This window comes from Staurois parvus, unplaced genomic scaffold (assembly GCF_062004578.1).
Source record: "Staurois parvus isolate SC_StPar_1 unplaced genomic scaffold, SC_StPar_1.0 ptg000061l, whole genome shotgun sequence".
Taxonomy (NCBI): domain Eukaryota; kingdom Metazoa; phylum Chordata; class Amphibia; order Anura; family Ranidae; genus Staurois; species Staurois parvus.
The window spans coordinates 10,370,956-10,395,945 of record NW_028317857.1 but is presented as its reverse complement, the minus strand read 5'-3'; the positions used below and the strand labels follow the sequence as shown (position 1 = coordinate 10,395,945).

The 24,990-nt window shown below is 38.9% G+C and overlaps 1 protein-coding gene across 1 annotated transcript in view; it reads right to left on the bottom strand.

Annotated features, from left to right (window-relative positions):
• The window catches only part of ADARB2 (adenosine deaminase RNA specific B2 (inactive)), a 748,635-nt gene that overhangs the window by 645,769 nt on the left and 77,876 nt on the right, over positions 1–24,990 (bottom strand). The window lies entirely within an intron of this gene.

The window sequence follows — 24,990 nt, the reverse complement described above, 5'->3', positions numbered from 1 at the left end:
CCTTCTAAAGTTCAACCTTGCTAAAAATAGTTGGCTCTCCTATAATGGGTCCAGTGCCAATGGCACCTGGTCAACCCAAAAAACAAAAGAAGAAAAAACAAAGCAGTGCCATGAAATCCATGACTCAAAATATATATTTCCTTTCCTAGCTATTTTCCAAAGTCTTGCATTCAAGGTTGCAGTGATACAAATGTATCTTGTTATTTTCTCTTCAAAGCCAAAGAAAGATGTGATACTGATAAATTAGAATTTGCTTTCTGATTAGTCTAATTTAGGCAGCGATTAAATACTGCTTTATATGGAGTGAAACTGTGACAGCACTGGAAGTGGCTGATTTATTGACCGATTGCCTTATTTTTTGTGTTAAAGCCGTGATATGTCCTTAGAGGATACTTAACGTCCCTAAATGCCATTCAAGGATTGAAACTGCCACATTTGCAAAATAAAGGTTTTATTTTTTTCCCATACTTTAGTTTAGTCAGCAGCTGTATTGTGAGGAAATGGGATACGAGTCTGGAAATTGGAACAGCTCAAGGGAATTTCATACAGCAAAGGGTTACATAACTCCCTATACATAAATGATATTATAAAGAGCCAGTGATATAAAGTGAACAAAGACATGCATTTAGTTCCAGAGCTTGGTTTATCTTTCGATTGTCAGTTTATTATTAGATGAGAAAAAAATTCTTCAATGTTGTCACATCTAATTACAAATGGTCCGAGTTCCATTCATAACTATATAAATGGATGCAATGTGATCAGCAGAGCAAAGTATGGCCCATAAAAAATGATAGAAAATGGTAGCAGAGATAGTGCTTCTTAGGCACGTGACCCAGAGCCATCCTCAAATTTAAACCCTGGGAAAACAGCTAAATACACGCATTAATTAAATACATACATGGGAGCTGTACTACCTGTTCTGCTGTTGTCCATCCAGATCTCAGATTTACACAACTCTGACACACCACACAATCCTCTGGGGCTGCAGATTACGACCACATATGCGCAAAAAGAAAAAATCAGGACAAGAGAGTGCTTGCTAAACAATTACTGACTTTTATCGATAACAAAGTGCATATTGACTGTGCCTCCTACTCCAAATCTTTAAGACAATTAGAATGCTGACAATGCTGTCATCAAGACCAAAACGCTAAAACATGTCCCACGCATATACGAGGTTGGTCCGGAAAAAGTCCAGCCAGTGTTAATACAACAAGAACGTTTTGCGTGACATTGATGTAACCTGGCAGCCAAGGAGAGTGGACCGGAATGTGATAATGATGACATAACAGTACTAGTCAGTGGGAGCACTAGACGCTGTTGAGTGAGCATGTGTATTGTGTGGCTGTCACTTTCAAAATGACTGAGTAGAACAATGAATATGGGTCAAAATTTGCTTTAGACCTTAACATTGCTCTATCGAAATTATTTGGATGATTCAGAAGGCTTTCACGGATGATGCAATGAGTCCAACATAAATAAAAGTGTGGCCCAAACACTGCAAAGATGGTTGAGAATCTGTTGAAATCTGTTAAAAGTGATCCATATTCTGGAAGGTGTGCAACAGGAAGAACAAGCAGCACACCTGAGCATGTTGAATGTATATCAATCGACAAAGATCAGTGACTGACAGTGCTAGTACTAGAAGCTGATCTGGGGATTCCAAAAACTACTGTGTCTGAGATCTTGTATGAGGTCCCAAGGTGTCTACATTGAAGGGGACTGAAGCATCACTGTCCTACGTACAATGTTTTTTTCTATCTTGTATCTTCATCAGCAAGTGTATGTATTTATCATATTACATGGCTGAACACTTGCTTGACAGACCTCTTAGGTGTCTCCTACATGACACGAAAGTACATAATAACCCATCAAGGAAAACTTTCCAAAGTCTTCTATGCTCCGGGATTGGTAACAATCTCCAACAATCCTCAAGAGATCACTAAATATAGTAAACCAGTAGAGTTTGTCTATCACTGCAGTGATTTGAGAGTGCACTGTCTACACACAAATTTGGGGGAATTAATCAAAACTGGAGCAGAAATAATTTGGAGCAGCTGTAGTAGATTCAAGCATGGGACGGAGTATGCTGTCTTTGCAAAGCATGTATCCAAACTTACTGCCATGCAGTTATTGGCCACCAATTGGTAGCTGGATATAGGCTGCAAGAGAAGAAAGTATTTTATCGACCATGTAACAGTGTGCAACTTTGCTGGTGTAGTGGCCATGACATGTTGAAGCTCCACCAATTTAAATTTAGTGAGCAACTAGGCTGAAGCCTGAGTTTTCCACATTCATTGGGTTTCCCTTAAGCTGATGCTATTGCTTGCTTCTGCCTGTTGTTAGCAAGTGTTCTCCAGCAGACAGAGAAAGAAAATACAATGTTATACTGTATGTTATGAATATTTATCTCACGCTGGCCAGTCACTATATATATCAGGGGCGGACTGACCATTTGGAAACTCGGGCACTGCCCGAGGGCCCGGGGTCAGTAGGGGGCCCCATGAGATGCCCCTGGTACCCTTTTCAAAGGCTTTTTTGAGTTTGGGCAAGGACACGGGGGCCCCATGATCCCCTATTGCCTGGGGGCCCCATGAGTTGTCAGTCCGCCCCTGATATATATCAGTGATGAGGACTGCGAATGGATGTAAATATTCGGGGAGGCCTTCTAGAAGGGTCTTTTTTATTTAAACCCAATGGCTACACCGGTCTATTTTTTGCCACTCCATGTAGGCAGTATTTGAATTTGTTATGGCTCACCTGACATTCCAAGTGCAGCAGTGCTGCAGATGATTGTTGAGAGCTGGAAGAGTTTGTTTTCATGAGAGGTCATGTGGCTTGGTTCTTGCTGATGCATGGGCTACATAAAAATAGCCTGTTGGCAAAGCCACCTACAGGTTTCTTCTGGACTATGTCAAGTATGACTGTTTAGTCATTAGTTTATGACATTTAACCACTTACAGTTCAGCATTTTGTTAGACGTAATAGATGGACTTACATGTCTCTTCCCCACCGCCACCCTGTGAATGTACAGTAAAAGCGGAAGCAGCAGACTGATGAGCTCATCTCTCTGGCACTCTGCTCTCTTATCACATCAGCAAGCTTCCTTCTGTAGCAAGAGGAAATACCCTGATCCTAGTGGGGAGGTGCTTGAGGCTAGTGTATTGGTTGGACTATTTCTGTTCATCATCCAAAAGTGAAGAGAAGATACTTCAGGAACTGTGAGGAACATGTGACCTTCCTCTCAAGATTAGCACTGGTACTTGGCGAGTCTGGGTGAATTGTCTGATCTACCTGCCACAGTGACCTTTTCTGAGATTTTGCTTAGACGAACTACAGGAAATCTTGTGTTTCCAAGTGCAGCCTCACATTCACAAGTGGTCTTGTTTGGGATCATTTTATGGATGGATGACATTTGCCACCATTGCCCTCTGTACCGCCTATTGATCAAAAGGGTCTCCCAGATAAATCACACCCTGCTTGCAAATATTGAGCACATATATTTGAGTCTCTGTTTTTGGTGTGATGTATGGCATGTATAAATCTGGATCCTTGTTGACAAGGTCCCACTTGAAAAATAGCACATGCCTATGTCAATATATGAAGAATGCTCCGAATGTCAATTTATCAAGAAGCTTTAGGGTCGCTCATTTAAAAAACAGAAGCCACTCCACATGGCTGTACAAACCCTGGGAAGCAAGATCCAAGCTTAGTATCACAGGGAAAATATGCAGAGCTAGCAAATCTTCTGAGTATTTTTTACCGTGACGAATAACTCCCTTGATATTGCAGCTGAATTTTCATAAGTAATACCGATATATGAAGCATATTTAACCTTCATTTATGTTAAATATATTGCAATTTGCTTAGCAGGAAGAGATATTTCTCAGTGAAAACTGGTTTTTAGCTTTTTTTTCAACTTTAACAGATTTTTTTTAAATGTTCATTTTCCCATCTGTCTCCTATATAAAATATTTCCATTTAAATAATTTTTTGGCAAATCATTTCATTACATTAGGCTTGGCTTAAGACTTTGGGATTTGGATGTGGTTGTCTTAGAGGATCCTGCTGGAAGATTTGTCCTGGTTAGGTCATGTGAAGGAGATGGCTGAAAAGAGCCTTTTCTCCCAATGCCAAGGTGAATGACACAGAAGTCTCCATTCGCTCTGATAATCTCACGTGAGACAGATTGCTAAGCTTCTGCTTAGCTTTACATGTTTTCACGTGCCAGTCTCTGGGCCATGGGATGAAAAATTACCTTTCTGCCAATATTGGAGCTAGGACACTTCTCTCCACAGCCTCCACCAGATGGGCCTAATTAAACTATTAGCCAATCAAATGGGGGCTGATAGCTCCATTAGGAATCCTCCTGTGCTTAAATAAACAGCTCAAAATAAATAGATTTTCCACTTTCAATGCAATGCGTGTGCTTATCTGTCCGCTACTAGCGTTTCAATATGGCTGGATCATCCTGATGCAAAAATGAACCTTACATTATTCAAAGGAAACAGGATATATATATATATATATACACACATAGTATACAGTATATGCACTGATCAACCATAACTTAAAGAGCACTGACAGGTTATTTAAATAATATTGATTATTTTGTTACAAACTGAAAGTGGGTGGGATAAATTAGGCATAGCTGCAGACCGGTCAGAGAGCCCATGCTGACTCGTGTCTACAGAAAAATGCACCTACAATGGGCACATGAGAATTAAAATTGGACCAAGGAGCAATGGGAGAAGGTGACCTGGTCTGGTGAATCTCTGAGGCAGTGGCAACTTTTCTGCAGCATAATGCACCCTGGCACACTGCAAAAATGGTTCAAGAATGGGTTGAGGAACACAACAATGAATATGGGGTGTTGACTTGGTCTCCAAATTCTCCAGAGTTCAATCCAATATAGCATCTGTGGGATGTGCTGGAAAAACAAGTTTGATCCATGGAGGCCCCACCTTGTAACTTACTGCTTGGTGCCAGATACTACAGCATACCTTCAGAGCTCTAGTGGCATCCATGCTATGGTCAGTCAGGGCTGTTTTGATGGCAAAAGGGGGACCTACTCAATCTGCCTAGTTTGGGAAAAAAGTACATGCCCAGCCAATTTTTTTGGGGGGAGGGGTAGGTTGTGTTGGGGAAGAATTTGAACTCCTGACAGGATTTATCCTGACAGGAAGTGAGGGAAAATCTGCACGAGCCGTACAGACAGAAAAAAAAGCCAACAGGTTTTCTGGCCTTTCCCTACTTAACTTATATTTTTTTCTGACTGTGTTGTTAGAATTTTTCCTCACTTCCTGTCTGGTAAAACCGTTGTCACTCAGAAATCTCTCTAACACACTCCAGACAGCAGTAAAATCTAATTGAAGTTCTAATTCTAAGCATTGTGTAAACTTTTGGTGCTATATAAATCTTGTATAACAATAATAATTCTTCCCCAAGCTATCCAAACTTAAAAAAATAGAACATACACCATAAGGCTAGGTCCACATGGGTGACTAAATTCCTTTTTTTTTACTGTTAGATATAACCCCATGTTGGCAGTAACTTAATTTGCATTACACTCCAATCAGATGATGGGAAACAAGTAGTGAAAGTGTAATTAAAGATAAACATATTTTCAGTTTTGGATAGAGTGGAGTGGGATTAGAACACCTCTTAGGTTTTTATTGCTGTCTGTTCCCCCTTAGGGAGATTCTCCCTATTTGTCATGTTCATCATTGTGATTTTTAAATGATGGTTGGACATTGGTATTCAACATGCTGAGTTGGCTCCATGTTGTTTCATAAGACTATTTGGGAAGTAGCTCTCTCTATTTTGCACTTTACGAGCCTTAATAACTCTGGTTACTTGATGAATTGGATATCTTTATATTGAAGTTTTGTGGGTGCAATGTAAGAAAGGATGCCAATCTAACCACCCATGGAGTCCTATGTCGAAATGGCCTCAGCTGTCGCTCTGGCCACGCGTTTCACTTGCCCACTAGGCACGCCCCAGTGGGCATGGCAAAATGTGTCAGAGGGCGTGACCGGAGTGATGGCTGAGGCCATCTCCACATAGGACTCCACGAATGGTTAGAGCGGTGTCTGATGTTATCTTCAGTTTTTTTTTAAAGGTGTGTCCTAAGCCCTAAGGAAAGAACATCCATGAAATGCGTAGAGTACAAAAAAAACGTATTCTTAATATGTTTGACCTTTCTAATGAGTATTATGTAATTCAAAGTTTTATTTTAATCCGTAAATAATGGATTTAAAAAAAAATATACAAAAAATGCAGCGCAGTACAAAATAATCAAATTATAACTATACATAAATCTTGTTCTGTGACAATTATTTAAATACCGTATAAGTGCTAAATCATATCACCTTATAAAAAATATCTAAACATGCTCCATCCCATAATAGTGTCCATATTAGCCATGCATTTTCTGAAACATATTCACTGTGCGTTTATATATTAACAATGTCTCAATATAAATGAATACTTCTTAATCAACCGTCCCTTTAAGACTCAGTGCTCCAGGTGATAATGTGCAATCTCTCCTCAATATATATACATCCAGTGATTTCTTGTGACCCCCAGTGTTATATCCTCCTCCGACACACTTATGCACTCAGCTTGTGCATTAACTTGAACCGTCTTTCCCTTTAACCCGGGCGGGTATGCTGATGTATCATTCTCCAACTCCTCCTGCACCTCCACACTCCAAAACGCACTTCTTGGCAGTTCACCTGACCCCTTAGGTCAAAATCGCGCCTTTCCCTTTAACCCAGGTAGGTTCGCTGGTGTGTAACATTTCCAACTCCTCATGCACCTCCAAACTCCAAAACGCACCACAGAAATGGAAAAAATGTTCCAGATGGTGAAGTATATCAAACCAATAACAACTTTTATTAAAACTCTAAAATCAACCACTCACATTTATACGTGTCCCCCTGGGACACTACAGGATCAAGAACTCTTTATGTGTAGTTTTTATGAAAGAAACTGCATTAAAATGTATTGAATCCCCTATCCAAGATGGTGGAACGTCCACTTCCGGTTAAAACTTGACGTCATTCAGCTTACTCTACGCGTTATGTCTCGACATGTGACTTCATCAGGAGCTGAGGACACTCATTATGAGGGGATCTTGCTGTGAACGAGGAGGGGACTGTGATGTGCAGTGGGATTTGAAGAGACTGATGTAAGAACAGGCTCAGATCTCTATATGTGCATTTGGTGCAGACATTGCTGGTAGGTCAGCCCATTCATTTTAATGGGCCGCACTACCCACGAGAAACACGAAGAAGTCCCTTTTTTTCAAAATTGCACCACAACAACTCATGGTTTAGTGCACACAAGAATGCACCACAGGGGCCATGAGATTTGGACCTCTGATGAAAAATTTTACTGCCCAGACCTCGGTGAATTTTAATTCAATACCCCTGCTCTAGTGTATCAATGGAGGAAGGAGCATTCTTACATTAGGTCAGAAAGGTTGTGCACACAACCTCCCCTCTCCTTTTTTCCATAACAAGGGGGAGGTGCTCTGTAGTTGACAGAGAACTGAGCACAATGGTAACTGATAACAGTGTAGCACAGGCAGAGAGCACGGGAGATTGTCATTTCACTAAATTTATGGCAGAATCTTTTATTTTCTTTTTTTTTTTTGCACTTATCAAACAAACATAACAAAATGCTTTCAATAGCATATTAAACAGACTTAATGTGAGCAACTAAGAAAAGTTTATTGTTATGGTTTACATAAATATTGTTCAATCATTTGCAGAAAAATACATAAAATAAACCAAATTATCATTCATCACTGTTTTGTTGCCAGAAAGTAAACTAGCGAAGTGGGTAAGTCTACAATACAGTAAATTTCAGGGGATTACTTGTCATTTCTAAACGAGAATGACATTTTTGTACAGTGGCTTAAACTGCCTATCATAACATGGTTTGCAGTATTCAGCCTAGCAACTGAGACATTAAAAAAACAGAGAATAATCATTATATTATGGAAATTACCTCATGTCATTCCTCCTGCAAACAGAAAACAAATAATTCCAAGACTCACAATGGCGTGCCAAGGACTGCATTTTCTCATTTAATTAACACTATTATGTTTGTGACTTTTCATTCCTTAAGATTTAATTGACACATGAAGATGGTGTAAGTGTTCCCTGTGCAGTTCTGATGTGTCAATAACATAAAACAACACATTCCTGTTGGCAAGGTGTAAGTAATCCATATAAGGTCCTCCACAGTACACACCTTATGTATTTATATTTCCAGTTTTTAGCATTTTTCCTTTTCTATATCTTAAATCTTTTCATTTTTAATGACTGAATCTGTTAAATTCTATAAGATTATACTATGAGATTAAAGTTACACTCCAGGCAAATTTAAAATGGCACACATTTGTAATGCTCTTCAATCATTGTCATTACATAATTAAATGTATTTTTTTCCCATAAAGATTTTATTGACGTTTTTCATGTACATACATATATCACTAGTAAAATACACAGAGAACAGATGTCAACAATAATACAAGAAAGAACAAAAAAAGGGGTATGGGGTAGGATGAAGAGGAATCATCCCAAAGGGGGTACTGGTTGAGATATGGGTCATAAACCATAAACACCATTATTTGGGGGTTCCAAGTTGGATCAAGGCAAGTACGACCCTTAGAGCCAATAGCAAAGGTACCCTCCCCCCACCACACCCTTAGGGCATTACAGTGCAAATCAACAAAGAAAGCCTTGGTAGTCACAGAGATTTGGATTACTTGATATTATTTTGTCAAGTCTTGCCCATCTTAACCACTGGCCTACAGGACACTTATACCCCCTTCCTGCCCAGGCCAATTTACAGCTTTCAGCACTGTTGCATTTTGAATGACAATTACGCGGCCATGCAACACTGTACCCAAATTTGTATCATTTTTTGAGACAGATAGAGCTTTCTTTTGGTGGTATTTAATCACCTCTGGGTTTTTTATTTTTTCTTAAACAAATCAAAAACCATATTTTGAAAAAAAAGTTTTTTTCTTAGTTTTTGTTATAAAATTTTGTAAATAAGTGATTTTTCTCCTTCACTGATGTGCGCTAATGAGGCTGCAGTGATGGGCACTGATAGGCTGCACTGATGGACACTGATAGGGGGCACTGATGGGCACTGATGAGGAGGCACTGGTAGGCATTGACAGGTATCACTGATGGGAACTGAAAGGCAGCACTCATATATGGCACTGATAGGCAGCACTGATAGGTGGCACTGACTGGCACTGATGGGCGGCACTGACTGACACTGTTAGGTGGCACTGACTGGCACTGTTAGGCGGCACTGATGCACACTGATAGGCGGCACTGACTGACACTGATAGGCGACACTGACTGGCACTGATAGGTGGCACTGATTGGCAGCACTGATAGGTGGCACTGACTGGCACTGATGGGTAACACTGAAAGGCAGCTCAGATGGGCACTGATATGTGGCATTGATGTGCACTGGTAGGTACTGAAATGTGGCATTAATGTGGCACTGGCAGGTGGCACTGAAGGGGCTACACAGATCGTCAGGGCACACTGATCATCAGTGCCCTGATGATCAGTGTACATGTCCCCTCTGAGGAATGCCGATTACCGTCTCTCCTCTCCTCTCGAGCTGTCAGCGTGACAGCTTGTGAGTAGGGAAATGCCGATAACAGGCATTTCCCTATTTACATGAGATCAGCTGTGATTGGACACAGCTGATCACATGACCAAGTCGACATCTTCGGCTCTTTCCGTTGATCAGTGATCCGCTGTGTCCGAGGGACACAGCGCGCCGCCGATCACCACGCATGCCGGTTAGAATGGGAGGACGTCATATCACGTCCTCCCAGAACGAGAGAACCGCCTTGCGCCCGTCATTGTACTATATGGCGGGCAGGACGCGGTTAAAAAGATCATCTTTGAAGAATTAATTTGCCTCCATGCGGGACAATAGCTAGTGTTTTTGCAGCAGTTTTTTGGACATGCCCATGGGGAAGTCAGGCTTTTGTCATATGGGAGTCAAAGGGCCAGGTACTTATGAAAGAATCAGGGTCTTGCATGTGACATGAAAGCTGTATGAGGTCACTCCAATGAGAGGATGTATTTAAGGATTACACGGGATGATGTTTATTGGGAACAACGTGAAGGATTGTTTGAGAACAACCCAGTCTTTCAGTGTAGAATGTAAGTTTCGGTTGACCAGCCTTTTGACTTAACATGCCCAAAATTAGAGTTTCATATCAGGGAGCCTTGTGTTTAAGTGGAGTCAAATGTGTCTGGCTAATTCTTGGATTTAATTTTTCCATAAAAAGGAACTAAAAATTGCTTTGTAGATGCAAAAAAGGAAGAGGAAACCTTAACTGGATTGTTTACACGACATGCAGTAGGCATAGCAAGATGTTTATCTTTAAGATGGCAGCCCTTCCAAACAAGAAGAACATTGTCTGTCCCAGGCTTTAAGGTTTTGCTGGAAATCTTTGACAAGAGGTTGGTTATTGTGCATATATAATGCATTTGTTAAAATCTTTTTTATAGAAAGCAGATACAAAAAAGGTCACGCAAAATACATGCTCCAACAAAGGAAGATGAACCCTTATTGTAACAGGTCCTCTTAAATGTTATTCACCTCAGTGGTCATGGCTACACCTCAGGTGCAGAATATTCCAATGCCTGTTTTCCCTAAAAAAATCTTATTTTTTTCTTTTTTTTTCCTTTGCTGCCGGCTAAACATTCTAAATGTGCCCAATCAATGCTTAATTCTACCAGGTACTCAAACTATCATTATTTCAGCTCCTGGATGCTTGAATTGCAGGCAATACTCCAGCAGCTCATGCTATTAATTGGATTCTATCTGCATTGAGAAAAAATTTGACCTGAGGATATAGGACATGTAAAACAAGGTTTGAGATATTATCCGTGCTTCTCGGGGGAGCAATATCTCTCCACTTGTAATTATTTGAGTTCCCAATAATACAGTATTCTAAAAGATGTTGCAAGAAATCCATGATGTTGAAAACTGTGAGACAGAAACTGGGACAAGTTCTTGTCTATCTGACATAAGAAGCAACTAAATTTTAACCAGAAGTGTCTGTACCTAGGATTATGTTTTAGTTAAGCCAACTGAAGCAACAGAATATATACACATACATTAAGCTAGTTCTATAAAGACAAAGCTGTGGGATTGTTTAAGTAATTTTATTCAAATGAGAGTCACCAAAGCAATGGTATAGAAAGAAACACTAGAAAGGAGATCAGGAACAAGTATCATTCAGTAGAGCTACATAAGAGGAATAGTTAAAACTGACTCAGCTTGAAATTCACCCCAATGTTTGCTGTTCACCTGAGACCTTTTCACACTTATAGACCCTCATTTGCATAACATTCACCTACAATAGGAATGTCATTTCTTCACAACAAATTGTTAAAAAGTATCCTGTTATTTTTGTATCACATCCTTTGTGTGAAATACTTGATGATCCTGCCAGGCCCCAGCTTTCCTGTTTCAAAATGACCATGAGAGGACATGAAAGCACATCAACCTCAGCGAGGTCAGTTTTCTGGCTGTGCTGCCTGTTCTTCAATGATCAAGGTAGCTCCAATGATCATTGTAGCTGTGAACAAAGGTCATGTCATCATCAAAAAAAAATACAGATATAGATACAGTCATGGCCGAAATTGTTGGCACCCTTGATATTTTTCCTGAAAATCAAGTATTTCACACAAAAAAGGTATTGCATTAACACATGTTTTGCTATACACATGTTTATTCCCTTTGTATGTATTGGAACAAATATAAAACAGAGGCAGAAAAGCAAATATGACATAATGTCACACAAAACCCCAAAAATGGGCTGGACAAAAGTATTGGCACCCTTAACTTAATATTTGGTTGCACACCCTTTGGAAAACATAACTGAAATCAGTCGCTTCCTATAACCATCAATAAGCTTCTGACACCTCTCACCCGGAATTTTGGACCACTCTTCCTTTGCAAACAGCTCCAGGTCTCTCTTATTGGAAGGACACCTTTTCCCAACAGCAATTTTAAGATCTCTCCACAGGTGTTCAATGGGATTTAGATCTGGGCTCATTGCTGGCCACTTCAGAACTCTCCAGCGCTTCTTTGCCATCCATTTCTGAGTGCTTTTTGACGTATGTTTGGGGTCATTGTCCTGCTGGAAGACCCAGGATCTTGGACGCAAACCCAGCTTTCTGACACTGGGCCCTACAGTGCGACCCAAAATCCTTTGGTAATCCTCAGATTTCATGATGCCTTGCACACAGTCAAGGCACCCAGTGCCAGAGGCAGCAAAACAACCCCAAAACATCATTGAACCTCCACCATATTTTACCGTAGGTACTGTGTTTTGTTCTTTGTAGGCCTCATTCCGTTTTCGGTAAACAGTAGAATGATGTGCTTTACCGAAAAGCTCTATCTTGGTCTCATCTGTCCACAAGACGTTTTCCCAGAAGGCTTTTGGCTTACTCAAGTACATTTTGGCAAACTGTAGTCTTGCTTTTTTATGTCTCTGTGTCAGCAGTGGGGTCCTCCTGGGTCTCCTGCCATAGCGTTTCATTTCATTTAAATGTCGACGGATAGTTCGCGCTGACACTGATGCTCCCTGAGCCTGCAGGACAGCTTGAATGTCTTTGGAACATGTTTGGGGCTGCTTATCCACCATCCGGACTATTCTGCGTTGCAATCTTTCATCAATTTTCCTCATCCGTCCACGACCAGGGAGATTAGCTACAGTGCCATGGGTTGCAAACTTCTTGATAATGTTGCGCACTGTGGACAAAGGCAAATCTAGTTCTCTGGAGATGGACTTGTAACCTTGAGATTGTTGATATTTTGCCACAATTTTGGTTCTCAGGTCCTCAGACAGTTCTCGTCTCCTCTTTCTGTTGTCCATGCTTAGTGTGGCACAGACAGACACACAATGCAAAGGTTAAGTGAACGTCTCTCCTTTTTATCTGCTTTCAGGTGTGATTTCTATATTGCCCACACCTGTTACTTGCCCCAGGTGAGTTTACAGGAGCATCACATGCTTGTAACATTCTTATTTATCCGCAGTTGTGAAAGGGTGCCAATACTTTTGTCCAGCCCATTTTTGGAGGTTTGTGTGACATTATGTCGAATTTGCTTTCTTTCCTCCCTTTTTTTGTTTTGTCCCAATACACACAAAGGGAATAAACATGTGTATAGCAAAACATGTGTTAATGCAATACGTTTCGTGAGAAATACATGATTTCCTGGAGAAATATCAAGGGTGCCAACAATTTCGGCCATGACTGTATATACAATATATATATATGCCTTTACACGCACATAAGCTTTAATGGTCCGTAGGGATCAATATTGAGCTGGCCCACCCTTCGCAGCTATAACAGCTTCAATTCTTCTGGGAAGGCTGTCCACAAGGTTTAGGTGTCTATGGGGATGTTTGACCATTCTTCCAGAAGCACATTTGTGAGGTCAGGCACTGATGTCAGATGATACTGTAGACACACACACACACAAATCTTTTTCCTTTCATTTCTATTTTAAATTTAATGGGTTGTTTTAATGGGCAAGAGCTCACATATACTTTAAAAATGTAAAATAGCCAAGTCCCCATCTAGGAAAAGGGTCTGTTATAGGTAAAAAGAATAACCTTCCCTTTTGTTTGCAAACAGAATGAAGGGGAGGGGGGATGTTATTTAGCAGAAAATGTTTTTCTGTCTTTCTAAGGGGTCGATTAAACTTTGCGGTTAGGAGGCAGTATAAACACTCAGTTGAACCATGTTTTACCACCCCCTCTTTAAGCTGCAAAGGCAGAGGATGGGCTGTACACACTTTCAGAGGGTAGTACTGCCATCATATGTGACCCATTCAAGTGAATGGGGCTGCACCTCAACTTCTCCAAAACTGAATGCAATGCACCTGGTTGTGACACGGTGGTCCAGCATTTATGGAGTTAAAACAAGCAATAAGAAGGGGACATATTGCCTCCTCATCGCCTGTCAAATGCCTCTAAAAAGCTGTTCTGTTTTTCATAGGTGTGGCGGCAATGGCCACATGTGTAAACATAACCTGAATGTTAGAAAATGTGTCTAAGTGTCCGGCGTTCAGTGTTGACTCTCAATCAATTAAAATGAATGAGTAAAAGTGAAGATCCAGTAATAGCAGCACTCACTGGTACCTAAATATAATACCACCAGAATAAAAACTAAAAACAACTTGTGTTGTGCTATACCCTAAACATTTTTTGGGCTTCAAACCAGTGTATTCTTAGTCAATAAACATCATCCCCCATACTGCAAGATATAAGTGCACAGAAATTAACAGAATAAATACACCTGATGATATATGAATATATTAATAAAAAAGAATGTCCCAATCCCAAATTACTCAAATCTTGTGCATTGTGCTGTGTCTCCATCACTATTTAAAAAGAGCCTCTTACCAGAACCTCAGACCTCAATATAGTGGAGTCAGCTCACATTTTTTTGTATCTCCCCAAAGAGCTGCTCATTTACACAGATCTTCCCGAAGTAACAGTAACCTCAATCTTCATTCAAAAACTCAACATGCATAGACTAAAAACAAGCATGGAAATCTTTGAAGCCCCTGGAAGATGTCTCCATGGACGAAACGCATAGGTCGGAGCAATAGTGGTGACATCATCACAGTGGACCCTCGCAAAACACCGTTTCCATACTTATTTTTAGTCTATGCTTTTTGAGCTTTTAAATGAGGATTGAGGTTACTAATACTTTGGGAATACCTGTGTAAATGATGTTTTGGTAAAAAGCTTTTTTCAATGGTGGTGGAGAAAAAGCACAGTGCACAAGATTTGATTGGAGCTACGGTACTTTAGGATATTCTTTTGTATGAATATAGTCACCTATTACCAGATGGACTTATTAATTGTGCACCTATATATTGTGATATTGATGATGATGTTTATTGAATAGAATACACTAGTTTGAAGCAAAAAAAATATTTTAGGGTATAGCGCAACATAATTGGCTTTTAGTAACCTAAATGTCACCTTTGCTTTTGTAGAGCCTTCAGATACATCAAGTCGAAGGCAGGATTACGGCATCCCCCAAGCATGTAATTTAAAGAAATTGTGCATTTTAATGTTTCACTTTAACCCTTATTTTAAAAGCTGCTCCCCACTGAATGGTAATTTTTAAACATTTTTGGTACATGTCCCCCCTGGCAGTGCCCAGCTCCCATGCCTTTTGTTTGACAATTCCTTGCCTATTAGCCTTGAAAATGGAGACAACTGATTTTCAAGATTCAGTTCCTATCGACTTCTGTGGGGTTCAGAACAGGGGCGGACTGACCATTTGGAAACTCGGGCACTGCCCGAGGGCCCGGGGTCAGTAGGGGGCCCCATGAGATGCCCCTGGTACCTTTTTAATAGGCTTTTTTCAGTTTGGGCAAGGACACAGGGGCCCCATGATCCCCTATTGCCCGGGGGCCCCATGAGTTGTCAGTCCGCCCCTGGTTCAGAATAATGTTTTTAATTCCCAAACTTTTTGATCAGTTTGGCAAAGGTCTTGCAAATTGAACCCAGGCAGATTCTGAGCTGCAAATCCAATTACCACATTGCGACAAGCAGTAACCAGAGTCTTAGGTAAGAGTCAAGTGGAATGTGTTTGCTTTGACTCTCAGGGGTTGATTCACTAAAGGCAAATAGGCTGTTGACTTTGCAAGGGAAGATGCACTTTGCAAGGGAAATTGCAAGCAACCATGCTGTTTTTCTATTTTCTTTACATAATTTGGTATTTGCAAAGTGAAACTTAACCACATTCGCTAAACTTGGGGGAAAATCTCCTTGCAAAGTACAACTTCCCTTGCAAGGTCTACAGCCTATTTGCCTTTAGTAAATCAACCCCTCTGTATCTTTCCATCTATACATACTGGCAATGATTTAGTTCTTAGGACTGGGTTAGTACATATCATACCACGGTTTTGCAAAAAGAACTCACTTTTGCACATTGAAGAGTTATTATTACTTGCAAATTTTAAATTAAATGTGTTCTGTGGAAAAACAGGAATTCTTATGTCATGTAACAGGGTACAAACTCACTCTAAATTCTAAATTAATATGAAAATGAATGCCACTTCTCAGCTTGGCGCCTATGCACTGCCAGTTTCAAGCGGTCTGAAAAATTCTCAGAAAATGTTTACTTCTAGCTAAACTGTTGTTCTGCCATGTGAGCATCAAGTGCCTGAACCGTCACCGTGTTACAAATGAAGTGAAGCCTCAGTTGTCAGCGCAAAGTGTCATAATAGGAGACAAGAGGGCCAAACACGCTCTGCTGAGACTTACTTTCCAGACACCATGGTTCTGTACAATTGAATTCACTCATGTATTGGTTAACATAAACAGTGTGGAGAGTATGACATGTCAAATTAGCAGCTTTGCAAATCTCCTGTTAATTGTCAGCCTAATTAAAAAATTGCTAATTATAATGTTTATAACTTCAAATAACTGTTCAGCTATAAAGAACTGCCTGTCAGGTGTAAACAGGGGGACTGAAGGGAAAAAATCAATCGACATCTGTTAATTTATCAGAGGCAGTACACTAAATTGAAAAATGGATTGCCTAATGCACTGTAAATCTGTTCCACGATAAAAGACCAATTCATTTGAACACCTGCTTTATAAATTGTAATGGGCATTTTTACAGTATAGCCCCGGGGCTCCTTTTACTAGATTTAACCCCTCGTGTTTTGGGCTTTTAAGAAGGAGTCCTATGTATTTTAATAGTAGGATCAATGTATGTTTAAGTATAAACACCAACTGTGCAGCTTGGTTCCTGTCTCAGCATAGAGCTGTTAATAATACATGTGATACTTTATTTAGTTCCGGTAAATATTCATATAACAACTAAATACTATATATATATATATATATATATATATATATATATATACTGTTTTACCTGGGTTCGTATTTCTGTCAATCCAGTATTCAGATTTACACAGCCCTGCCAGACAGTACAACTGCCCCTGGCAGGTAAAGGGATCCAATCTTTCTCTGCTACAATTTCATTTTCACTTACAGATATATTCACCACTCTGTGATGAGACAGTGAAAGGAGGATCAGAAAATTTTAGAAACAAAACAAAACAAAATTTGGGCACTGTAGATAGAGTTCACTGCCTCTGACACGTACAAACAACTGTTATGATATTGCTGTAAGTTCCAGATACCTGTTCTTCTACAGCTAGCTTGTGTTATGTTTAGACTAGGGATAGCTGATGGCCTTCTTAGGCTCCATGCACACTGGGCATTTTAATAAACTATTTGCGTTAGTTGTGTAAAGTTGCATTTTTGTATTAGTGTTTAGCCGTGTTTAGATACGTTTTTCCACATTTTTCCTCATTTGTTTTTTTTAGCTTTTTAAACAAAAAAAATTTATAATATTTTTGCTAAAAAAAAAAACACCCCAAATTGCTGGTTTGCCGTGTTTTACCACATTTTACCGCATAAAATGAGAGAGTAAAAATTTAGCCGTAAAAATTAGAGCATTTTTACAGCTAAAAAACTCCTCTAGAAACCCACTAGTTCTAGTTTTTTTTCCAGCCAAAAAACATCCCTGCCAAAAAAGCGCTGATTAAAGCCAATGTGTGCATGGACACATATGGACACATAGGGTAACATGCTGGGGAGTTTACTGGCTGTAGAAAAAAATGCCAAAAGCCAAAAACAGCAGCTGTAAAAATGTCCAGTGTGCATGAGGACTTATGTCAAATGTTTTTTTTCTTATCGTTTATTTGACTGTCTAAATAAAGCTAGAAACTTAGTACTAGATGAGACTTTTATAGGTACCTTATACTCAATGTAAAGGGCATAAATAATTTAAAATGTCATAACTTTAATTTACATAATATAAAAGAATTATACATATTAAAACCACACTTTGGTTGGTAACTCCATTCCTATTCATATTTGTTAACAGAACTTTACATTAGTTCATCAGCACATACCATTTCATTGTTTTTCCAGGAGACTCTTAGTGAATGCTGTCCATGAAACATGTTGACTGAGAACATTCTGCGTCATTCGAATCACCAAACACATTATTATATAAACTATTGATGACAAATAACGTTAAGGAGACCTGGAAAAACAATGAATTGTTATGTACTTTGTTAGGAATTCTGTATATAGCCCTAAAGAACAGACAGTGCACAGTCCACAAGTGCTTTTCTGCTGCTTTTCTGCTAACAGGAAACAGGAAACTTTATTTAGAGTAAAGTCATAGAGTATATCACAGATGCAGCTACAAACTTATAAACACTGCCATCTACTGGTTGAAGACTATATCTCACTGAATACTGATGAAGCTGTTGCACAGAATACATGAACATTGTATTCAAACACACAAATTGCTAACAAATATGAATAGGAATGGAATTACCAACCAAGATGTGGGTTTGATATGTATAATTCTTTTATATGATGTAAATTGAAGTTATGAAATTTTAGATTTTTTTTTGTACTTTATGTTGAGTATAAGGTACCTAAGAATGTGCCATCTAGTACTAAGCTTCCATAATGTATTATATAAGGGGTATTGATATACTCTATATATTGTAAAATTAGCTGGCTTTGGAGGTCCAACAAATTAAATTACTATAAAGAAGAGCAAGACACTAATGAACTTAAAGTCTAACTCCAAAACCAAAAATGTATATATATCAGATTACTAGTCCTTGGTGTGGTGGCTGTATTCATTCTTATTTTTCAAGTTTCTGTTGCATTGTGTTCACGTGGTAATTCTGCAAATAACACACTTCTTGTCCCTGGATGACTACGGCACCCCTGCACTGTATCTATGGAGGAAGTCAAGGTTGTCATCCTAGGCTGCTCTCCTGATATGGACTGCAAACATGTCTCTGTCTTCCATCTCCATAATACAGGGAGCAGGTCAATTGGCAGACAGGAGACAGCTGGGAAGGAAGATATTCTTCAGTGCAGCTCACAAGAACAGAAAAGGACACTGCATTTCTGGAAAGATCAACAGGTATTTCTGTATTTGTTAAAAATGTTCTTAGCTTGAAAAGAAAAGAAAACTAACACAGCCACCAAATCCAAGCTGAAACACATTACATTTTTTTGTTCTTGGGTTTAGTTTTATCTAAACAGCTTTTGTGTTCCAACAGGCCAGCAGCCATGGCTGTCAAAATATCCAAATAGTCCCTGCATCTGATAAGTTGCAGTCACTGTTGGACTGACAATTTTCCACCTGGCTTGTTCAAGCAACTTTTGTCAAACTGGGTGGTGCCGATAAGGGCTCTCACATGTCCCAATTTCAGCCTATTCTTGCTTAGCCGTGTATGGCATTCTTTACTAAACAGATTTTGAGATAGTGTCCTTCTGCCAAACAGAGAAGTTGAATTACTCAAAATGAAAAATGGTCACTTAGCTTTATAAATGTGTTAAAGCAATTTTTTGGAAAATGACCCTAGAGATTCTATTAGTTATTGGACCAAGCAGATCTTTTGCATTAAGATGGATCAACAGTAAACCTCAATCACTGTGCAGCATTATTAGGCAGAAAAGGTAATGTTACCATCTGACTTTGCATTCTTCCTTAGATTTACCAACAGCTACCTGACTATTTATTATTTGAATGGATTGTTCAGGTAGGCCTTTATATTAAAGAACTCTTATTAAAACTATCTGTACAAATAGACTGCATTATGTTTAGCTACGTTTACTCATCAACAACGAACAGCCGAAGGCATTTTTTTTTCATTGTAGATAAAGTGAGGGATATAATCCCTGTAATTTGTTTTTTGTATCCCATTGTAATCTACCTGTATCCCATTGGAGAAATTTCTGTTTACTTCCTCTCCCAAAGCCACAGCAGGAAGTGAGAAGAAATTTCTCCAAAGCAAGGGAAATCCTAGTGAGGAGCTAATATCCCCATTTGAAGATTTTCCCTCTATTCCTGTTCTGGTGACCACTCAAAATTCTTCAAATATTTAATTACCCATCAAAGCCAGTTGACAGTGGCCCAAACTGTCAGATAATTATATCAGAAAAGTAAAGAGAAGCCCAGGACCAGATCATTATTTACCTTATAGAGGGTGTGTTTAAACTGTTGGACATAAGTGAGCTCATCTACACAAATTTGTTTAGCCTGGATGACTCTAATTCATGGATCATAGATGGAAGACTCAAATTCATGGATGATACATTGGAAGTCTCTACTTCAACTTTAATGGATTGGAAGACTTTATTTCATGGATAATAGATTAGAAGACTCTAATTCATGGATCATACATTAGAAGACTCAACATCATGGATAATAGATAGGAAGACTCTAATTCATGGACCATAGACTGGAAGACTCTAATTAATGGACCATAGATTGTAAGACTCTTATTCTTGGATCATAGATTGTAAGACTCTAATTTATAGATCACACATTGGAAGACTCTACTTCATGGGTCATAGACTGGAAGACTCTAATTCATGGATCATAGACTGTAAGACTCTAATTCATAGGTCATACATTGGAAGACTTGACTTCATGGGTCATACATTGGAAGATTCTAATTTATGGATCATATGTTGCAAGACTCTAATTCATGCATCACAGTTTGGATTTTTAAATACACATTTCTACTATTTACAGCCAATACTTTTTAACTTGTTTTAGTATTTCTTCAGAGTTTATTTGTGAAAATGAAGTCACCTTAGTAGTTAAACAGGATTCCAGTATCCTGAAATATGGATACATTTAGAGCTAGAGAAGATTTAGCAATATGGTAGAGAAGCGGAACAATGTTAAATGAAGTGAGGCAGTGTAATATATCTCTTACATTACACAGCACAATTGTTTGACAGAAATGATTGTGAAATCAGATATGCAAAAATGAAAAACTATGGTCAGTAAAACTGAGAAATATTAGACGAGAGGGATGATATTTTCCTTGGCGATACAGAATTTGATTCACTATTTCCAGAGTCTTTGGCTTAGTTTTGGTTTGGCAAAAAGTGGCAAAACTATAATGTCCCAGTTCCTTGGGAAGGGCTTGTGCCTCTCTCCATATAGCCTCTTTGCTTGCCTGCAGTCCCACAAGTCCTCTACTACAACTACTTGCATAAAGATGATTCTATAGATCACTAACCCTAGAAAAACTCATTAAATTCTAATTGTCTAGACAGAACTTCACACAACAATGTTGACCTCTGTGAGTAACAATGCCTGCAGAAGAGGTGAAAGGAGTCATGCAGGTTACTTTAGGCAGTGTTTATTTCGGGAAAGTGGTGACAGAGTAAATTTAGTGGGTTTTTAGATCCAATTACCTTCAAACAATTCAGACTTGCTGTGATGTTCACAATTTTGGGTCTTAATAGGGAGAAGCCATGCTCACGAGCATAAGAGTGGATTTGCAGACAAGTTTTAGTGGCTATGAGCATTTATATGGAATACAGAGTATGGCATAACTGTGGCCCAATGGTAAATTTTGGGATGCATGTTTATGTCAGCCAACTTGGTGTTCTGGGCCACTGAAACCAAATCACCCTATATCATGCTTGTACTTCTATGTTCTTCCATTATTTATTTTATACAATGATGTGGAATTTACAGTCATTTAATTTGTAAAAAAAAACCCAAAAATTAACAGCACTGCTTGTGTATCACATATAATATAAGTGCAAAGAAGCCACATATAAAGCCCACAAAACAAGTGTCCATATATTTGTGACCACTCCAATGACAAACATGACACACTATGGTGCTTCAACAGAAAAAGTGCTTCCACAAAAGAATGTTCCTCCAAGAAAAATCCAATTTGTGTGTTAATGTTCCATCATTCTCTATACACCAGCTAAAAACTGAAAACAGCTTGAAGGCAGACATGTGTGATTTGTTTCATAACAAAACAACTTTCGTCCGAAAATTTTATTTTCAGAGATTTAGATATATAGGAAACTCCAAACGGACATAGTAACTAATGTAAATGAATCTGAAAAAAGTAATAATGAAATTATCAAATGTATTTATTTAATTAGTTTCATACAAATGACATCTCATGATTTGATAGTAGTTCGGGCCCATGGGGAGACAAATTAAATTTTAGAATTTGTTCAATAATTCAGATTGGATTTCAAATGGATCCAAATTTGGAATATCGAATCCTTCTGATTAGTTTTGATACATAAATAATAAATCTACTTGAAATACTGAATTTGAAAACTAATATAGCAATCTTAAAAACTGCTAAATTGTCCGAATCCACCCGGACCAACGAATTTACGAAAGGAATGCTGATTATGATGAAACAAAATCTGAAAGGGAATCGGCTCAACATAACGAATATGAGAAAGCCAAATTCTTCAATGAATGAATGCATCCGAAATGAAACAAAAATGTATGATATGCACATGTCTACCTGACGATGGAAATTATTTTACTTCCTATGGAAATCAAGCCAGAGTAAATGATCAACCTGGATTCAAATGTTTAACCCTTGCATCTGAAATTGTATTGTATTTCATACAATAAGGTTGGGAGTTGGGGCTAAGGTAGCATCATAGTTTATAGAAAGGTCCGTAGATTGCCTGGGAAAATAGTTCTAGGGCTACAAACTAAAACATCAGGCTACAGCAGCCACATTGAAAGTAGAACACTAGGGGGTTATTCACTAAAAATGGTGAGTGCAAAATCTAGTGTAACTCTGCACAGAAACCAATTAGATTCCAGGATTTGTTGACAAAGCTTAATTGAACAAGCTGAAGTTAGAAGCTGGTTGGCTACCATGCACAGCTGCACCAGAGTCTGAGTGCCCCAGTTTTAGTAAATCTACTCCTAGGTAAGTCACAGAGAAATGTAAGGATTGTACAGTGGGCATTGAAAACAGGCTTTTCTTTGCTGACCAAAGTGTTTTAGTCAAAAAAAAAATAAAAAAAATATATATAATTATATTATATGGGTTAAGTAAAGACAACAGAAAACATATGAATCAGGGTAGTAATTATAGAACCCACATCATGGTATATATAGATAAAGCATGTGGCCCTTTACAGCTTGTATAAATAGAAGCATTCGATCAGACACGTCTACATTTTCATGTTCCCCGAGGATCTTCTCTTATGCTCTTTCAAATTCAGTAAACAATACTTTATGTCTTTTGCACAGATAGTGGATAATTACCGTAGACTTCTAAACATGCTGCTTTCAGTCACTCTCTTACTTCATTATGACAGCCAAGGAGCATCTAGGGAGATGAAGTTTATCATCCAGCTCCTCCTGGGCTCAGTCACTTGAAAAGGTCATATTCTTTTACAATATGGCTGAGCGACAAAACTATTCGCATATAGCCCTATAATCTCAGTAATCATGAAGGGTTTACAAAATATTGCTGATATACTAGATAAATTATGTGATGTGTATGTCAGAAGAGGATTGAGTATGATTTACTGAAGGGAAACAAGCTGTTCTCTTTGCAAGGGAATTTTCACTTAGCTTAGTGACATTGGGAAAAATTCACTCAGAAAAGAATACCCAATTATTTGCAATGATTTGATGATGGGAGTTATCATAGCTTCAGTTTATTCACTAAGATAAAAGGAAATTACCGTGCAAAGCGAACAACCTATTTGCCTTTATTAACTCAACCCCTTAGGCTTCATGCACACCGCTATATGAATTTATGCTCAAAATATGCAGAAGTTAGCAAAAAAAATGTTGCATATGTACATGTATTTATGTGCGTTTGTATGACATATGGTATTTGGAAGTAAATGAGCATACAGAAATTGTATTGGCTAGATCAGGGGTTCCAGACTCTCAAACAAAGGGCCAGTTTACTGTCCTTCAGACTTTGAAGGTGGCTGGACTGTGGCCAGTGTGAGAAGAAAATGCCCTGGGAGTAAACAGTGCTCCATGATTGTGATCAGTGGGAGGATTAGTGCTCCATCGCTGGTGTCAGAAAGAGAAATGGTACCCCATTGTTGGTGTCAGTGAGAGGAATATTGCCCCATTATTAGTGCCCCATAGAATACATTTAAGTGCATATGCTTTAGATTGTACGCTCCATGAGCAGGGCTCTCCCATTTCTTCTGTATTGAACTGTATTGTAATTGCACTGTTACCTTTTATTTTGTAAAGTTGGCACTATATAAATCCTGTATAATAATAATGATAATAATATGTGCATGTTTAGTCGCGTTTACGCACATCCTGGCATAAATTACACTGGAAAACTCTCTGAACACAGGTTTTTCTTTTTTTACTCCACTGAAAGCTGCTCTAAAATATGCCTGTAAATGACACAATGTGCACTTGCAGGAGCTGCTTTTTAGAGGCATTAAAAATGGAAATGAGTGCATGAGGCCTAATTCTCTAAAGGTGACAACTGATTACCACATTCTTATTTTTAAACCCCAATTCAAGCCAAAGAAATATAGTTAGATAGACACTGTACTCAGAAACTCTATTTCCATACTTTTAGCCCCACTTTTTTGTTATAGTAGTTATACAGCAGGCAGCAGAGGTTTACCACTCTGTCCAGTACACTTACTTGGTCAAACACACCCCTCTCTTTTGTGGTAGAGGCATGGCTTTTTGGAATTTCCGCAACCCCTTTAAAATGATGGAACACTTGCTTGGATTAAGGGTGCCCAAAGTAAAGCTGTGCTTTGTCCTGAATTGGTGAATGCCAGGTTCACTGTAAATCTTGCCTGATTTCTTACTAATGAACTAACCCTGCTACCCTGCTCACTAGCAAAGCCAAGTGAAAAATCCCTATATTAGAACCAAGCTGGTCTGGGCAAAGTTAACACAGGGCTAAGGATCCTCACCCTGCCCCCATGTAACAATGTTGGCGCCTGGTGATTGACTACTTAGACCAACCTTTCTCAACCTTTTCAAACACAGAGGAACCCTTGAAATATGTTTCCAGTCTCAGGAAACCCTTGCTAAAAATTACTATATCTAC